Source organism: Globicephala melas, chromosome 6 (assembly GCF_963455315.2).
Source record: "Globicephala melas chromosome 6, mGloMel1.2, whole genome shotgun sequence".
Classification (NCBI taxonomy): Eukaryota; Metazoa; Chordata; class Mammalia; order Artiodactyla; family Delphinidae; genus Globicephala; species Globicephala melas.
Genome location: NC_083319.1, coordinates 19158022 through 19171983, shown reverse-complemented (window position 1 = coordinate 19171983; position 13962 = coordinate 19158022).

Sequence of the window (13962 nt, the reverse complement as noted above, 5' to 3'; positions counted from 1 at the left end):
TTCAGGTGGGCAAGGATTGGCTGGGTTACTGGGATCTCTCAAATCACATTTCATAAAAAATAACCTGCATGGAGAGAAACTAGGGATTACTAATTAGGGATTAGGTCCATCAGTCTAGTTCAGGAGAAGTTGATTTGGTCCCAGAAAGCACTTTAAGTACTTACAATACAAGGTCATGTGTTTTAGTCTTAGAATAAAGAAATTAATCCTGATGCTAAGGAGACTCATACCAGAGAGAGAAATAGCAGAACTTAACATGAAACATTTTGAACATATTCTGAGAAAGGGTTTAATGGAAAAATCATAGGATGCTACAGAGACAAAGAGAAAAGTAACTAACCTAATGGTTTGAATGGCTGGGATTAGGAAAGACTTCTCATAGGGGTCACTTAGAAGTTTAAGCCTTACAGAGTGACAATATGGAGTATACGTGAGTGGGTTAGTGTCAGTGTGTGATGTGTGTGTGTGTATGAGAGAGAGAGGAGAGAGAGAGAGAGAATAAAGGCACTCAAGCAAGGGAATTCATGACTGAAGAAATGAAACTGAATGGTACATATAAGGGAATAGAAGTTTGGTGTTGCAAGAGATGTAAGGTGATAGTTGGGGTAATAGCAAAAAAAATGCGGTCGGTTATGAAATACTGGTCAAAGCCTTGAGGTCTTCATTCTTTGGAAGCCATTGAAAGGTGTTCTGCAGGACAGTGGCAAGATCAGATTCATGTTTCAATGCTTTACAAAGATCCCCTTGGCTTCAGCGTAGAGCATGGATAGAGTGGCCAAACCAGAGGCAGAAATACTAGTTAGGAGGCTTTGCAGTAGTTCGGATGAGAGACGGTGGTGGTTGAACTGGAGAAACATGGTGGGGAAGGGGAAGGAGATCCGTTCAGTCACTATTAACTGGTAAAATTAGCAAGCGTGGGCGTGGCTTTCATGTGGAGGGTGAAGGAGAGTGATGATAACTCCCAAGCTTTTGATTTGAGCTCCGGAGCTTGATGGGACCATGCCTTGAGACTGGAACAGTGGAGGAGGTGGAGATGAAGAGTTTAGAGAGAAGAAGAGAGACTTCAGTCAGGGAGTTCTGGGCTGGAAGCAGATGTTCTGGCTTCTGAAAAATTTTTCCACTGTCTATGGGCAAACTGTGATCCTTCCTCAGCTTTAGCTTCTCCGGTTCTATCATGAAGGCACCAGACTCAAGACTGTTTCCCAAACATGCGTCTGTAGCCTCATAATTGTCAACTCTGATTCAGTAGGTTGGGTGTGTCCTCTGGGAATCAATATTTTCAAAGTTTCCCTGGTGACGTTGCTTCTGGTTTTGGGGACCTGTGCATCAGGAGAGCCCTGAGGATTCTGACAGCTCAACGATCTCAGTGCCCTTTTCCCCTAGTCCTTCCTCTGTCCTGCTGACTCTGCAGAGGCAAGCTGGCCTCTGGCCTTCAGTGTGGCTCCACAGTCCCTGCCACTGCGTGCCAGTAACCACAGCTTGTCTCACTCTTGCCCCTGTGCCCTTCCCACTACCCCCACATAGGGGGAAGAAGCCAAGATGATTGCCTCTCACACATATTGAGGCAACTCCCTGCTGTGTTTTTTTTAAGGACATATGGTTACTCTCCTACTGGGGTAATCTGTAAAAAATTGCTTCTGTGGCTCATTGGAATGAAGTGTTGGTTATTTTTTTCCAAGTGTGGTAGTCAATGCAGAAAAAAAAAACAACCAACTTCTTCAAAAATCAATGTTTTGTAGATAGAGCACATTTCGACATTGAGTTTTATTCTTCCAGCTATGCTCAGAGAACACATTGCCTGCCCTCAGTGTTTTCACTGATCCCACTTCCTGCTACAGATGAGCTCAGCAGATGCTGCATGTAGACATGAGGAAAAATCATTCAGTGCATCTGAAAAATTCCCTGGAGCTTGGCCATCAATAGAGAGGCTTTAGGTGTTACTTCTCACAACTTGCAAATAACACTAATTGCACTGAGACCTCCAGGTTGGACCAGGAAGTGGTTCCCTTACACCACACATGAGAATTGGGGGCTGGAATGAGACAGTACAGGTCTTTCCCTCACTGCAAGGCTGAGATCAATTGTTGACTTCTAAACCCAAAAGGGATGTGGGACTCTGGTGAGAATCGCAAAGGCCTGGAATATGAGAGTTATGTGCAAAGATGAAAGGTAGCAGGCTTTTTTAGCCTGGAGGCACCGTAGAATGGCTTAATTATAACCTCCTCCCATATACAGAGGGTTCTCCAATGAGGTAAGCCCACTACTGGATCCCAGGCTGTTCTACAGCAGAGACCATATCTTATTTATTTATTATTCTTTCCATGGTGTCCAGTACAAAGTGGTGGCTGAGGAAGCTGATTCAACAACTATATTCCCAGATCTCATTACAGAGTTTAACTTTGGGGTCCTTCAAACCTAGGTTTGAATTCCAGTTACACCAGTTACAAACTGTGTAACTTTGGATAAGACACTTGAACTGCGTGTGTTGAAATTCTCTTACCTATAAAATGAGGTTAAAATACTGACCATGTAGGGCAATTTTGAGGATTAAGAGAGAGTATGTGTATCTAAAATACCTACTAGAAAGCCTGGAGAATTGATTAAATGTCTGTTGAGTGAAGGGCTACATAAAGCTCTGGAGAGCGTTCAGATCGGCTACAGAAGACAGGTAAGTAGCGTCACTTGAAGTACTGATTTGCCTTGGACAGCGCTGGCTTAAGTAGGTTGAACAGACGTGAGGATAGATACCTGAAGGGACAAGGAAATATCCCTGTAGCCTTGGAAGAACCTTAGCTTCATGGCTTGTGGCCACTTAGTACTGTGGTTGTGCACAAGCAGTGTGTGTGTGTGTGTGTGTGTGTGTGTATGTATGTGAGAGCATGTACATGCATGTGATGTCTAGTGTGTACTACCTGGATGTATTTTGAGCTTTCTGGAAACTTGGCTGGTACCTAATCCACCTCTGCCTTTCCCTCTCTCCTGGAAACTGGAAACACCCTGGGTTTCAATACATGTGAGATGAGAACCAACAGTGATTAGGTGTCTTCTACAATCTGAGAACAGAAAGAAAAACAAACAAACAGAAATTACTCTCTCCCTCCTACTGCTTACATTCTTGTGGCAAAGTCAGATTCTCTTGGAAGCCTTCTCCTACTATAGTTGTTATAATGTATTCACCGTACAATTGATTTATTTAAAAAGACTAGAACATTACAGATAAAGGTACAGCTCCTTTTTCCTCTCTCTATTATCCTCCTCCCTACAAGGCAATCACCAGCATGAATTTTGTAGTCCCTATTTTCTATGTTTATTATGGAATGTATCCATAAATGATATATGTAGTTGCTGGGATTTTTTTTAAAAAAAGTTTTTACATAGTGATTTCATACAATATTCTTTTTAACAACTTGCTTTCCCCCTTTTTTTCTACTCAATATTGCATTTTTAAGATCTATTTATATCTTTATATACAGGTCTCATTCATTCATTTAGTTTTTATTATTGGAGTACATTGTATGAACATACAGCCATTTAATTGCTTATTTCCTGTTGAAAGACATAAAGATTGCTTACAATTTTTCTCCATTCCAAACAAACAATGTTACAGTGAACATCCAGGATACCCTGGTACATGTGAGCAAGCATTTCTCTAAAATAGAATTGCTAAGTCATTGGGTGTGCATATTTTAAATGTCATTATCCTCAGCCAGTTTCTCTCCAAAGTGACTGTACTAATTTACACTCCCACCAGTAGGGTATGAGAGTTCTGTTTTCTCATGTCTTTACCAACAGTTGGTGTGGACAGACTTTTTAATGCCTGTCGGACTATTTGGTATGAAATGGTGTTTCACTCTTGTTTTAGTTTTCATTTCCTTTATCACTAGTGAGGATAATCATCTTTTCATACGTTCACTGAATTGTCTGCTTCCATCATTTGCCCACTTTTAAGTTACATTGTTGGTTTGTTTAAACTGACATATAATTTCTCTACCTATTCAGGATTCTAATTCATGTTGGTTTTATATATTACAAATATATTTTCTAAGCCTGCCATTTTTTTCTTTAGTACCTTTTGTGGAAGAGAACCATTTAATTTTGAGGTCGCCAGTTTTATCGATTCTTTCCTATAAACTACTGATCTGAGAGTTTTCTAAGAAATCTGGTTCTTTTCTCCTAAAATTATTACCCTAGATTTTCTTCTAATTAATTTTTTATGGTTTTATTTAATTATTTTCATGTGAGATGCAAGTTTTTTTTAAAATTGTATTTATAATTTATTCTGATTTAATTATCTTTGTAGTTTCTATCTTTCAATTTATCTAATTTTTATTTATTTTTAAAATGTTGAGCCTTCTTTTAATTTATTTATTTTTATTTTTGGCTGTGTCGGGTCTTTGTTTCTGTGCGAGGGCTTTCTCTAGTTGTGGCAAGCGGGGGCCACTCTTCATCGCAGTGCGCGGGCCTCTCACTGTCGTGGCCTCTCTTGTTGTGGAGCACAGGCTCCAGACGCGCAGGCTCAGTAGTTGTGGCTCACGGGCCTAGTTGCTCCGCGGCATGTGGGATCTTCCCAGACCAGGGCTCGAACCCGTGTCCCCTGCATTAGCAGGCAGATTCTCAACCACTGCGCCACCAGGGAAGTCCGAGATGCAAGTTTTAAATGGAAAATCTTGCCATTTATTGTTTACTTTTTCCTTTCACTGATTTATAATGCCACCTGTGTCATATGCCAGTTTCTCACACGTATTTGAACTTAAGAGCTTCAAATTCTGTTCCATTGATCTGACTTTCTCCCCCTGTTCCAATATCACTGTTTTAATTTCAATAGCTTTAAAATATAAATGTCTTAAGAGATACATAGTTAAGTGCTACCTCTTATTTTTGTTTCCTCCAGAATCAGCTTGGTTAATATTTGATGTTGATAATTTGCAAATTCAGATGGATTTTAGAATAAGTATGCAGAGTTGTAAAGGAAAAATCTTGTTGAGATTTTATTTGAAATCTCATTGAATATATTAAGGATTTAGATCAAATTAATAGCTTTGTGATTTTTTTTTTTTTTTTTTTTTTGCGATACGCGTGCCTCTCACTGCTGTGGCCTCTCCCGTTGCGGAGCACAGGCTCCGGACGCGCAGGCTCAGCGGCCATGGCTCACGGGCGCAGCCGCTCCGCGGCACGTGGGATCCTCCCGGACTAGGGCACGAACCCGTGTGCCCTGCATCGGCAGGCGGGCTCTCAACCACTGCGCCACCAGGGAAGCCCCACATTAATAGCTTTGTGAATTTTAACATCTCCACCCATGGAAGTGGCACAGTTCTCTATATATTTTGTTTTCTCTTATGTTTCTTGTAGCATTTTATAATGTTCTCCACAAGGTTTTACTTAAGTTTATTTATAAACAATTTTGATTTTTTTATGATGACTGTACTTATATTACATTATTACTGATTTGTATACATTTTTGTGTATTATTCAGCCGTTCTGAAATCTCGTAGTTGCTCCATTAGTTCATTTACAGCTTTTCTTGATTTACTATATTGATAATCTTAATATAATCTCTAAATATGTAATTACAACTTCCAACTCTTATGCCTCATTTGTTTCTCTTGTCTCATTTCATAGTTAGGACATGCAGTTGACTAGCAATGGTGAATTATGTGGACTATACTGTTATCTTCTCTTGACTTTAATAGAAATGCTTCTAAATTTCAGCATTAAGTTTTATTTGCAGGGTTTTGATAGCTACTTATTAGATTAAGGAAGTTTCCTGCTGTTGATAATTTGCTAAGAATTTTGTCTTAAATAAATGTTGAATTTTATTGCAAATTTTATGTATTCAGTATCTATTGAGACATCCGTTTGTTTTCTCATTAAATTGCTCATATGTTGAATAATCATACCTTGATAGATTTTTTTTTTTTTTTCTTAGTGACTCATACCTGTCTTTCTGTGATAAATTCTACTAGGCCACAGTGCTTGTTGGTTAGGCTTAGAACAGTGCTAGGTTTAATATGCTAGTATTGTGCTTAAGATTTTAAAATGAAGATTTTTGCAGCCTAATAAATTCTTTTTTGTACTTAAATTCTTTTTAGAGGGATTTGTGTCTAGTGTTACTATCTTTTCTGACATTCTAATTTCAATCTATACAATTCTTTTCTACTAAACTCTTCCACCTGCTATTTTCTCCATACCTGCTAGAACTTAAAAGCCACATTCTATCTTGGTCTGCACTCTAATTGTATTACCCAAATGTGCACTTTTCCAACTGCATGACAAATTATTATTTTTTGATACCCATTTGCTATGCCAATTGTACTCTCACAGTAGTAAGTGGGATTCTTAAGTAGAGAAAATCAAGTTATTCTTCATTTAGTCATCTTAGCAATGGCTAATAGTGAAATTCCCAGATAAATCAAATAAATATCTCAGTCACCTTCCACAAAACAATTCATTAATAAGTATTAATTAAATTGGTAGCATCCCGTGTGCTAGGCACTGTGCTCAACACTTTATATACATGATATTGCATAAAACTTACAAATACTGTATGGGATAGGTAGTGCTGTTCTCAGTTTAGAGATATTAAACCTTGAGTTTATGGAGTTAACTAACTTACTTAAGTTACATGAGTGTTAAATGGGATTTTCATCCTGTCCTATCTGATGCCAAACAATACACTCTTAGCCATTTTGCTACACTGTGTCTATACCAAGGTTTGGAGACCCTAATGCCATTCATGATAACTCCATGCCAGGACACAACAGAGTTTAACCTGTCGACTGAAAATAATGCACACCCTAAAGTTGAGAATTACGTTTTTATTCAGCGGACTTGCTGAGAACTTAAGCCTGGGAGACAGCCTCTCAGATAGCCCTGAGGGACTGTTCTGATGAGGTAAGGGAGGAGCCAGGACATACAGGAGTTCAAACAGATGAACAAAAAAAACCCAGGATGTTGAACATCACAAGATTACTGCTAATTAAAGAAAACCAGACATCGCAAGTTAATGAATTTAGCACTTTTCTTGTGTCTGAGAAGATGCAAGAACCTGGGCTCATTGAAATCATTCCTTTGCTATGACCTTAACTATCCAGGGCCAGTATCCTGTTTTTCTCCATCCTGAATCCCCTCAGGTGCACAGTTGGAGGTGGCTGCAGTGGCTGATGACTTGCTGGCCGCAACATCCTTTGTTTATTCACATGGCAGACAACATTTTTCATCCACAAACACAACACTGTCTCCTGGTTAACATACTCCTTATATCTTAGCTCTCTGATTAACAGATAAGAATTCTGCTCCAGGGCATACACATTTTGTTTGTTTGCTTTGTTTTGTCTTATGTGTGTCTCATTTCCCTTTATTTCTCTTACACTACACCATAGAAATACCTACTCATGCTTTGACATCTTCTTTCTTCCTGCCCCTATGTTCAATTTCCTCATTTCTAGTTATTCTCATTAATGCTTATTGATTTTTTTTTTTTACTTTTATACTAAACAAAAAGAAATCAGGAAAGAATTAAAAAAGAAAAGAAGTTGTCCTACATTGGAATACTGTGCCTCCAAGGTGGGAATCTGATGTTGGATTCTCTCTGGGATGCCCTGGAGTCCTGGTTGGTGGCTGAAGCTGAGAGATGGTCAACACTTTAGTGAACTAACTTGGATGCTTCTCTACCCTGGGCCTCTCTGACAGGCAATGCGCCTCATCTTTGTCAATGGGTAAGGGTTTCTTTGACTAGCCAGGCATAAGGCAGAACACGAAGGTGAAGCCGCTTGCCCAGTGGTGAATGTATTCCTGTTTTTGTAATCTACTTGCTGTCAACTCTCTTTTTTCCTTTATGATGTTTAATTGAAAATCACAGCCTAATGAGGTCTGGCCAGTTTCTTTCCTTTGGCTGAAGACTTGATGTTACTGCAAATATATATGAATAAGGAGAACAATTTCTGGAGAAATGGAAAACTTCAAGGGCTCTTAAAGGCCACTAGAAATGAGTTATTTATATGATGCATTTTCCCCCTTACATTTTAACAGATTAATTTATTACTAAGCTGGTGTTTCCTTCAACAATTATGATTTGTTTTTTGATGGTCTTGGAATATCCCTGGAACTCAAGTCCGGCCAATGAATCTAGATATTTTGTTGGTTGAAGTTCAGGGTCTCTGATCTCACCTGAATTAGCTCCTGGAAGTATGCTTGGAAATTTAAAAATTTGTGCTTTTACTTTTCCTCTTTCTTTTTAGCCCAGTTCAGATGTCATGTCCCTACAGATTTTTCCTTAATTCCTAAATTGTGATAGTGCATCCGTCATCTGCACAGCTAGAGAACTTGTATTTGAACTGTTTCATTTGCCCCGTGCAATGAGATGCAATGCGGTTGAGGAGAGGATATGAGTATTGGAGCAGGGCAGGAGAGGATATGAGTATTGGAGCAGGGCAGGAATGTGTTTGCATCTTGGGATGAGTATTTACCAGCTAGGTGATCATGACATCTCAATATTTCATTTCTGTGAGTGATAATCTTCAAAATAATAATGCTGATAAAATACCTGCCTCATCTTGTTGTTGGGAGAATTCAATGAGGTCACATATATATTAGACTCGGTGCACAGGAGAGACAATAACTGTGATTTCCCATTTCTTTGAGTTTATCTCCACCATCACTTGTACATGTGAAGTGCTTTCTACAGCACTTGTAGAAACAATGATTCTGTCTTTCCATAACATTAACTTTGCAAGCTAAGCGATTTTCATCATGGGAATATATCTCATGAACTGGCATGCCTTGTTTTGGTCACTTAGTCAACCTCATAGGCTTTATTTGAGATAACCTCATAAAAGTATTATTTTGTTTCATGTAGGGACTTAATTCTTGAAAGTTACTTAGTGTTATTTTTTACAAAATTAAATCCTCTTTCAGAGCCAGCTGGGGAATGCACTATTAAAGTGAGTCACGTGGTTAATCCTTTTGTGTAAAGTAACCTTTTGGAAAGTGAATAATCCTCTGTAATTTATGATGCTTATATTCCGATACCAGTGCTTCTTAGAGAGGTGCCTGATCCACGTGCATCAAGTACTCTGTACAGTCTTCCATTTCTATTAAAAAAAAAATTCCCACCGAAGCCAGGGATGGGTCTACGTGGGTGATAATCTTCTATTGTGTGTAGTTTGTCTTTACATTTTAATGAATTAATGTAGAAAGGGGTTGGTATTAGATTCTCCACAGCACAAACTCGTAAGGCTTTACTTTAGGAAGGCTCTAAGAGCCAAGGGAAAACGAGAAGGAAAGTAATATTATAGAGTATCTGTGTGCTAAGCATTGTGGTAAGCATTTTCACCAACATATCATGGTGTTATGAATAGCATTATTCCCCTTTTATTCGTAAGAAAAATAAGCAAAGTAATCTATGCAAGTGTCAGAATCACGATTTGAACTCAGGTCTGCTTAGTGCTAAATCCCTTGCTAATTCTAATAATGTATTCCTTCTTGAGTACAATCGACTGAGTTTAGCCAGGAAGTAAAATCTAAGATTTGTGTGGTATTTACCTTATTGGGAGTCACTTTAAAAATATCTTACTGTGCATTATCTTGGGGCCCAATTTTTATTTGGGTATATGCAGCATGGACCTAAACCTTGGCTCTGAGGTTAGCTTCAGTGAGGTTTTGAAGGAGTGAATACTTTCCCTTTTTTTTTCCATAGAAGATGAAATACGGACTGTTGCTAGAAGCCACAAAGCTGAGTATTTATTAAGTACACTTATCTCCCTTTCATCTATTTGGCCAATGTTCCCAACAATAATCTAATTTCCTCTAAAATTTTCCATGGAACAGGATGGTGACTCTAAATCCTGAAACGCTAAAGGAATCATTTAATGACCTGTGGTGAGTTGCTATGAAGTCATTCCAGACTTGCTATTGAGTATTTGGAGAAGACTCATGGGTAAGCTCCAAGTCTCTCCAAAATGATCCTGCTAGTTGCAGTCAAGGACTTTCTGGGGGTTTCTGGAAGTTCTAGATGACTCTTAAGGGAGTCTATTTAGTTCCGTTTGAGAATATAGTGCTAATAAGGCCAGTGGTTTGAGCCCTCTGAGCTAGTGCTCATAGACTATACTCTGCACTTTGGACAGCCATTTAGCACATAAATGATGTAGGTTGTACACAGGCAAAACAAAACAAAACAAAAAAACCCAGTGGGGATGGCTTAGTGTGTACATTAACTCTATTTACTCATTCAACCTGAATTTTTTTTTTTTTTTTGGGGGGGGCCGCCCTGCTTGGGCATGTAGGATCTTAGTTCCATGACCAGGGATTGAACCTGTGCCCCTTGTAGTGGAAGCGTGGAGTCCTGACCACTGGACTGCCAAGGGAGTCCCCGACCTGAATTTTCTAAGAGCACATTTGGTACTAAACTCTAGGGATACAAGGCCAGTTTGAACTAAGACTGTCATTAAGTCTCTGACTATGAGGGATACATAAACAGATAATTATGTAACGTTACGACGCATACCATGCTAAAGGTAGCTATAGATAACATCTGTAAGATTATCAAAGAAAGGGTGTTGATTAATAACAAGTTGAGTTTATTAAGTATAATAAAAATGAGAATTATTATAATGGTGATTATCACTATTATCATTGATCTCTTAGTGCTAATCCCACTGTTAACACCTGTACTTGAATTATTCAGTCCAACAACCTTGAGGTACTGGTGATGATGATGATGATAAAGAATGCAATATTAAACACTATTTTTAAGACACTGTGTTGGATATTTAAAGATATTATTTTATTGGATCATGCCAGCAACTCTCTGGGGTTTTTTTTTCTTTTTTTACTATTTTGGGTAATAACTTTCTGAGGTATTATTATCACCATTTTGGAGAGGACCAATCTGACGTTAAGAGTCTCCATAAATTCCCCAATCACTCAGTGATGACAAGGACGTTTCAAAACTTGGACTAATTGACTGCTCTTTTCATTTTTCTATCTTTCCTACCTGTATTTTTTCTCTTCTTCCCTTGACTTCTTTTCGTCTTCATTTCTTTTCCCATCTGCTATATCATTCTCTTTTTCATCTTAGTTTCCCTAACTCACGTTTTTATCACCAAAAGTGTGCCACTCTGCTGGGAACTGGGGATACAGAAAAGAGCAAAATACAGCCCCTGCTCTCCTGGTGCTCATGGCCCAGTGAGAAAAAGAAATAAGTAAATATGTAATTATAGTACAGTGTGGTAGATGTTGTGATAAAGATGTCTGCTGTGGAATTACAGTAGTCCCACCCTTATCCACGGTTTCACTTTCTGTGGTTTCAGTTATCCATGGTCAACCACAGTCTAAAAATATGAAATGGAAATTTCCAAGAATAAACAATTCGTGTTTTAAATTGCATACCATTCTGAGTAGTGTGACGAAATCTCCCACCCTCTCACTTTGTCCTGCCTTGGACTTGGATCATCCCTTTGTCCAACGTATCCCGTTAGTTAGTCACTTAAGTAGGCACCCAGGTAATCAGATCGACGGTCATGGTGTTGCAGTGCTTGTGTTCAAGGAACCCTTATTTTACTTAATAATGGCCCCAGAGCACATGAGTAGTGATGCTGGCAGTTTAGATATGCCAAAGAGAGGCTGTAAAGTTCTTCCTTTAAGTGAGAGGTGAAAGTTCTCAACTTAATAAGGAAAGAAAAAAAATCATATGCTGAGGTTGCTAAGATCTAAGGCAAGAAAGAATCTTCTACCCATGAAATTGTGAAGAAGGAAAAAGAAATTTGTTCTAGTTGTACCGTCACACCTCAAACTGCCAAAATTACTACCACGGTGCATGGTAAGTGCTTAGTTAAGCTGGAAAAAGCATTAAATTTGTACAGTAAGATAGTTTGAAAGAGAGAGCAAAAGACCACATTCACATAACTTTTATGACACTATACTGTATATATATATATTATAATTGTTCTATTTTATTATTAGTTATTATTGTTCATCTCTTACTGTGCTTAATTTATAAACTAAACTTTACCATAGGTATGTGCATATAGGGAAAAACATAATATTTATAGGATTTGATACTATCCATGTTTTCAGACACCCACTGGGGGTCCTGGAAAATATTTTGCCACAGATAAGCAGGAACTACTACACAAAGTTCGGGCACATGGTCCCAGTTCAAAGTCTGTGAAGTCTTCCTGGAAGTGGTGCCTGGAAATGAGTTTTAAGGTAATATTTACACTCAGAGAATCACTAGTGCAAAGGTATGAGAGGCTGGAACAGTGGGATGCATTGGGGGTCTGTGGAAGCTTTAGAAAGGCAGAAACTAAGGGGGCTTGGGGAGGAGCTGGGTAGAGTAGATCCTTGTTTCCTGTGAAGTTAAAGTCTATTTTAGGTTTCCTTTTTTTTTTTTTTTTTTTAATGCGGTACGGTGGGCCTCTCACTGCGGTGGCCCCTCCCGTGGCGGAGCACAGGCTCCGGACGCGCAGGCTCAGCGGCCATGGCTCACGGGCCCAGCCGCTCCACGGCATGTGGGATCCTCCCAGACCGGGGCACGAACCCGCGCCCCCCGCATCAGCAGGCGGACTGCCAACCACTGCACCACCAGGGAAGCCCTAGGTTTCCTCTTGAGAGCCCAGGTCATGTCACCATTTCCGATGCAAGTCACATGTGTGCCTCCAAATTGCTATTGACTGTGGCTCGCAAAGCTGGATGCTCAGGTTGACTTGCCCTCAGTGGCTGCTGTGACAAGATGATCAGGTGTTGGCTGTCCACTCCATGTTAGTGTAAAATGAAAGCAGACCACAGCTTAAACAGACACAGGCTCAGAGGAGAAGAAACTTCCATGTTCAGACCATTGAATTTGTGACAGAACTGTGCTCTGGGTTTGGCATATGCAGTCTCACTTAATCTGCAGCATTCTCCTTTGTGGAAGGAAAGAACCGTAAAAGAAATCGACTGGGTTGCATAGAAATCTGGCTGTTGGTCTTAAAGAAACACTGTTTCTGATTGGTTCTGGAGTTATTCTTAACTGGAAGGGTCTTTGTTTTGTTCCTAGACCTAATTCCAATGTGTGTGTGTGTGTGTGTGTGTGTGTGTGTGTGTGTGTAGGCTTTCCCACACCAACAAGCAATTCTTGGACACCAGTAGGGTGTGCAAGTTGATGTGAGTTCAGATCAACTCAATTCTGACACTACCCAGAGATAGCCTCAGATGTCACAGGTAAAAGGCTCAGTCCCACAAGAGCACCCTCCACTTTAGAGGCCAGTTGCAAGCCCCGGTTGTGTTTCTGGGCTACAAATTGGAGGTTCCAAAGATGCCTTCTAACTCAGGATGCGAGTCCAACTTGTTACCTGTACTTCTGATCAACTGGCTATAAATCAAAGGTTCCCATGACCCCCTCTTTGGGTTCAGTGATCTTGCAGGAACGGTTCATAGAACTCAGGAAACTTGTTTATTTACTAGGCTATTGACTTTTTTACCAAGGGTATTAAAGGATATGAATCAACAGCCAGATGAACAGATACCTAGGATGAGGTCTTAAACAAAGGAGCTTCTGTCTTCATGGACCTTGGGACCCAGCATGGTGCCTATGGAAGCATTCTGGTTTCCCAACCCAGAAGCTCTCCAAAACCCCTTCTTCTGGGTTTTTATGGAGGCTTCATTATATAGGCATGATTGGTTAACTCATTGGCTATTGGTGATTGATTCAGCCTCCAGCCTCTCTCCCCTCCCTAGAAACCAGGGGGTGGGACTGAAAGTTCCAACCCTCTATTCCTGCTTGGTTTCCCTGGCAACCAGCCTCCATCTTTAGGTGCTTTCCAAAAAGTCATCTTCATGAATATAAAGCCAGCTGTGGTGGAAGGGAGCTTGTTATGAATAATAAGACACCCATTTCACCTTTATAACCCTGAAGAGTTTTCAGGAACTGAGGACAAGAGACCCAATACTATAACAAAAGATGCCCCCATTGCTCTCATCACTCAG